This window comes from Limanda limanda, chromosome 13 (assembly GCF_963576545.1).
Source record: "Limanda limanda chromosome 13, fLimLim1.1, whole genome shotgun sequence".
NCBI classification, from domain to species: domain Eukaryota; kingdom Metazoa; phylum Chordata; class Actinopteri; order Pleuronectiformes; family Pleuronectidae; genus Limanda; species Limanda limanda.
In genome coordinates, this window is record NC_083648.1 from 2301553 (window position 1) to 2306733 (window position 5181).

General features: G+C 41.7%; 1 pseudogene; it reads left to right on the plus strand.

The window, feature by feature from the left end:
- The first annotated feature begins 302 nt into the window (after nt 1-302).
- On the plus strand, nt 303-4609 carry LOC133018197 (cytosolic 5'-nucleotidase 1A-like; annotated as a pseudogene).
- Nucleotides 4610-5181: the final 572 nt, after the last annotated feature.

The following is a 5181-nucleotide window of genomic DNA, read 5'->3' on the forward strand; positions in this document are numbered from 1 at the left end:
CTGACCAATCCACAGCCAATGTCGGTTGACACAGTTGAGTTTCTCTCATGCTGAAGAGTCAGTTAACTGTGGACACACATTTAGGTCCGTTCTGCTGAGTAGATTCAACATATCAGCATGGCCGGTTTTGCAATAGCATAATAAATTTATAACAATGCTGCAAAATAAAATAGATGTAAATATAGTAGTATAGTAACACTGCAAACTATGCATAAGGACAGGTTGCAGGTTGGGGACTTTCGGCTTCAACCTTGCAGTAGAAGGCTCTGGTTTCATTGGGTGAGCTCCTGAAATAACACAACATGTTCTGCAAACAAAGTGAGGGCTGGCAGGACTCTGCAGTGATGTACCGTCGCTCTGTGGTTACTCTAGCTCTGGGGTCGGCAACCATTTTGACAATATGTGCCAATGTGAAATTTTCTTTTTAATTAGTGTGCCATAACAATTGTTTTTAAATATTAAGTTATATTATTGAACCACGTCAATAATTCAAACAGACATGCAATTATTTAACTTTACTTGCTATCCAAATACAGGCAAGGTGGGGGGTCAACACATTTTAAAACGAAACATTCGGTGATGACCTCATTCCTTTCACTGTTCACTGTTCACTGAGCATTTTGTATCTTTATCTCTACAGAGTTGTCCATCGAGCGCTTCTGTATGACAGGGGGAAACAGCCCTTTGGGCTTCTTGAAGGCCTACCACACCAACCTGTACCTGTCGTCTGACCCAGGCAAGGTTCGAGAAGCTCTGGGGGAAGGTCGGTACAAAAGGAGCTATTTGTCATTGAGAAGCTTTAATAATAAATAATGATAATCTAATAAGAGGTAGTCTTTGTCATCGGCACCTAAATTAGACAGGTTAGACTTATGGATGTGTGTCCATGTGTGTGTGATGTTCTGAATGAACCAGGTGTAGCGGCAGCCACGATGTTCACCAAGGAGAAGATGAATGAAGTGTCGGAGACTCAGCTGCGAGTCGCCTTCGATGGTGATGGAGTCCTCTTCTCTAATGAGTCGGAGTGCATTTTCAAGGCCCATTGACTGGACGCGTTCCATGAGAAGCTCCACGAGAACGATCCTATGAACCATGTACAGTAATGTACAGTAAACATGTAGTGACAACTGTTAACACTGCTAAGAGATATGTAGTTCATCAATTTAAGGACAGTTCTGTGCTTGTGACCCTTTTTTATGCCACGAATATGTGTTGGGGAAGGCCCAGTGATCTGACTTAGAACAAAGAGTCGTAAAACTTGAGACTTGCCTAGGGAGACCCCTCACATGAAAATCCAGCATGGAGCTCTTATCTCCATGTGGCAACAGATCACTTCCTGGGTCCCCCACTGTAAACCGCCCCTTGGGGCCAAATTCTGATAGTTAATTGGCCGGGGGCCACACTGACCCCTGACCCCTCCTCCCAGGGGGGAGTCACCTGGAACATGACTTAAAAAGGCTGAGCTCCCAGAAACCTTTCTCTTTCCTCCGATGCTGACGTTCCCACCAGGCCCTTTCGGGTCTGCCCAGAGGTTCCAGCAAACTTAAGGAGGGAACTACTTTTCTCTTAACTGCTCTTTTTCACTCCAGCACTGACGTTCCAGTTAGGCCTCCTCCGGTCTGACCAGAGGTTCCCGTTGCTTAAGGAGGCAATAAGATGTTTGTTTCAATTAATTTCATTCATTTATTCTTTTATCTTAGTCGACGTTTTTATTTTGAAAAGGACTTTTCCTGTTTTAACTTGAAAGGACAAACAGGAATCTCACTCGGGACGAGTGAGACACGGACTTTACTTTTATTCTTTTCCCAACACGATCTACAACGGCTACAAGCAGCCGCACGTTCCTGTGAGTGAGCACGAGCTCCGCTGCTGCAGAAGAAGACGAAACCTCATCTCGCCACGGAGCACGACGGATCCGCTCCGGCCCAGCTGCGGTGCTCACGAGAGCCCGCCTGAGAGACTTCAAGCGATTCACTGAACCTCCGGGAGATTCGCGCCAACGCGCATGCACCCCACGAAACCATGGTTACAGTAAGAGAGGCTTATGTTGTCTGGGCAGATGTTAGTTTAATACGTAGCGTATTGATTTAATACTTGAGTGTATTTTGTTCGTGGAACCTCCGTGTTTCTCCATTGTTTTAGCCGGCCACTACTCCGAGCCGCTACTTCCGGTTTCCGGTTTGATGGCAATGTTTTGTGTTACAGTGAATAGGGCCGCGAGAAGCGCCTCCGCCCGCACTGTTAACGTCTGTGTGAGTCTGCAGTGATTTCACCGATCAGAACCTTGGCCCACAACGTTCGCTTGAGGGCTGAGGGGTGAACCACTGTTAACTCATCTCAGGCGTATTTTTAAGAGTTCGTTCTCTTCTCTCTCTCTCTCTCTCTCCTTCTAAACCGACCTATACACACTTCCGATCTGTATTTAGAATATAGTTCATGTAACATAGTTAAATCTATATTCAGAGAGGCTGAACACATCTGGAAACCATTCGGCCCCCCAAAGCTAAGCAGAGATAAGAATTCTCTTTGTCTGAAATTTCCTTTGTGTAATTCATCTGGCGACCACCATTGTGATTTCAGGCCACATGGTCATTAACATATTCTCCATTTTGGATAACGTTAAGTTAAACCACCATTTTGAGTCTATTATTGCCACGCCTTCTCTCTCTCTCTCCTCCCATCCTGGCTCTAAATTCATAACGGCTCCGCCATCTTGTTTTGTAGTCAATCCGCCATTTTGAGAGTTTTTAGGCCTTGATTCCACAAATCATGATCGGCCTCCATCTTAGATGTGATGTCACTACGTGACTGCGTCATTGCCACGCCCCTTCTTTTTCTCTCTCTCTCGCACACACACACACACACACACACACACTTTGATAGACACAGACAGATGCACACACACACAGATACACATAGATGAATACATGTGTTTTCTTAATTGTGATAAATACTGCTGCTGTTGTGATCTTTGAAATATGGGAGTTTGTTAAGATGATGGATCATTAAATAACACTAACTTTATTTCACACACACACACATAGACACATACACACAGAGAGACACTTTGACACAGACACACACACACATAGAGACAGACATACATAGGTAGACCTCAGGTTTACATGTATTTTCTGAATTGTGATAAGTGCTGCTGCTGTGTTTATCTTTGAAATATCGGAGCTTGTTAAAATGATAAATCATTGAATAACATTATAACTTTATTTCCCCTTTTTAATAAATACTTTTGTAATTAAAGTATCTGTAGTCTGTGATTATTTGTGCATAAGTGTGTGAATACAGCTGGATTATGATTGCCTGTGCTCGAACTTAGAAGCCTTCACTGTTTATTAAGTAATCGTTAATATTAAAATATTGACATTATTAATTTGACATTTATCATTATGAGACTGATAATTATAGCTTGACATCGTTGGTCCCTGGAAACCAGGGTGGTGCCCCCCTTTCTCAATTATTAATATAGATAGTATTATTCTTAAATTGATAATTTTATTGTTTTTGACTAATTATTTTCATTATTCTTGGTTGATAACCTTATCATTGTTAATTGATAATTTGTACTTTCTAATTGATAATTCCTATTTTCTCATTAGTGGTTTTATTGTTATTTGATTACTGATCATCTTCAATTAATAATTTAATTATTTTTGATAAATAATTTTTATTTTAATAATCATATTTCATGATTATTAATAATTAGCCAACGTCAAGTCTACTCCTATTGCACAACATATGAATACAGACGAAATCTCAGTTGTAACATGTTGACGTCTCTACGACAAAGTGCAACGGGAAAAAAAGGGGTTTCAGAGCTAATAACATCTTAATTTGGATGTTAAACTGCAATTAAGACGTCTGAACTGCAATTTATTATTAATCTCCAATTGCAGAGGAATGCCATGTCCACATATAACCATATTAAGTACAGATTCAATAAAATATGAATATGTCATCTGTAGAAACTGTGGACTAACTGCATCCCTTCTGCCATCCTCCTGCATGGGCCACTGAAGTGTTTCCTCGAGGCTTTAGGAAAACTGCAAAATAAATCTTATGTCAATGGCCAGAGCGAGGACTGCCCGATCCGGACATACCTGGTGACGGCTCGCAAGGACGGCAGCGGTGGTAAACGAGCCATGAATACACTGAGGTCATATGGCCTGGAGATCGACGAGGCTCACTTTCTGGGTGGGAAGCCCAAGGGACCACTGCTGGAGAAGATCAGGCCACATATCTTCTTTGATGATCTAATGAGGCATGTGGAGGGGGCTGCAGAAAAGGGGACGGTGGCATGCCACGTGCCCTACGGGAAAGCTAACGAGATTTCAAGGCTAACGAGGGTGTCCAACTGCGGCCCGCCATCCATTTTTAATTGGCCCGCATCAAAAAATGATTAATGATAATAAATACCACTTGCGCTTACTGGGAATTCCTCTTTCATGGGAAATAATTGCAATCCCCAATCCATATCACGAGCGGGGTTCAGCGGGTTACCAGGAGACACAGTAGATGTACTGAAGTCCTTCCCAGCTGTGGGTCAGCTATCACTTAAGTTTAATACTGCACTCCCTGCCTCAGCAGCCTGTGAAAGACTGTTTAGTATTGCAGGACTCATCTTCAGGCCAGGGAGAGCATGCATAGGCTCAAATAACTTTGAGAACCTGCTGCTTTTGCGGCTGAACAAAGCCTATTGGTAGTGTTATATAAATACAGGATTGAGTCCAAAGGTCTCAAGGTCTCTTCTAATATAGGTTATTGATAACATTCCACTGAAGTTTGACTTTTTGCATTATTACAATACTTATTGGCAACTAGTTATCATGTCTTCTGCTCCATGAAACGCTTGTTAATGCTCAGTAGTACACATATGGTACTTTAATGTATTTTCATTGTAATAAAATGTGATGATTTTCAATAGGCATATATGCAGCTGAAACGGGTAGCCTAGAGCATCCCACATTTTTCAACATAACATTTTAATATAACATGATAGTCATAATGGCCTTTAAAAAACTTTTTTTAGGAGAAGATGGGGTAGTGCACTATAGGCCCCTGAGACTCGGCTTAAGAGTTTGTCGTTAATGGAATTTTTTTTCCCTTACATTACTTTTACTTTTATACTTTAAGTAGTTTTGAAACCAGTACTTTTACACTTTTGCT